We start from the raw sequence: 637 nt of genomic DNA, 5'->3' as shown, positions 1-637 counted from the left end.
TTTGTAGTTATTTATGAGTTCTCACAGACTATGCAACACCAACACTTACAACATGGTTCACCGTCCAGTTTTAATTTTATAAAAATTAATTTATCAGAATCAATTATTTGTCCTTATAAATTATTCTAATGAAGGAATAAAAAAAAAATATATATATTTTTTTTAAATCATCCCATTATAAATGCCGATACCGAAATCGGAAATGCCTAATATCGGCCGATAATATTGGCCCGCTGATATATCGGTTGGCCTCTACTGTGGACTTTGTTTTTACTTTCATGAATGGACTGAGAATGGGAGTAGGGTTCGGTATTCGGCAGAACCCCAAAAATCTGGACTCGATGCCGGTCACGATTCAGCAGAGCCTGAAGGAACCTTTTTCATTTTCAGTCAACAAATCCAAATGTATTCAGTGTTTAAAAAGGCATCTGCTGTAAGGCTGTCTGTTTCAGAGACCTATTAAAACCATGCACACAGGCTGTAAAACTAGTTGCTGTCATGCACTTGCGTAAAAGAGATCATAAAGTAGTTCCCTTTTTATCCTTGGAAATTTAACGTCTTTAACCCTTGTATGGTATTCGGTTCAAATTGACCCATTTCAAAAGTATCCGTTTTTTCTACCTGAAAATCAATGGCT

General features: G+C 35.8%; 1 protein-coding gene across 1 annotated transcript in view; it reads left to right on the top strand.

Annotated features, from left to right (window-relative positions):
* lrch1 (leucine-rich repeats and calponin homology (CH) domain containing 1) overlaps window positions 1–637 on the top strand; it is a gene marked incomplete in the record, with an annotated part of 222,442 nt that overhangs the window by 124,413 nt on the left and 97,392 nt on the right.

The sequence above is a fragment of the Etheostoma spectabile genome, chromosome 4 (assembly GCF_008692095.1).
Source record: "Etheostoma spectabile isolate EspeVRDwgs_2016 chromosome 4, UIUC_Espe_1.0, whole genome shotgun sequence".
Classification (NCBI taxonomy): domain Eukaryota; kingdom Metazoa; phylum Chordata; class Actinopteri; order Perciformes; family Percidae; genus Etheostoma; species Etheostoma spectabile.
Note: the sequence above shows the minus strand (reverse complement) of the source record. Positions and strands in the feature narration are given on the sequence as shown.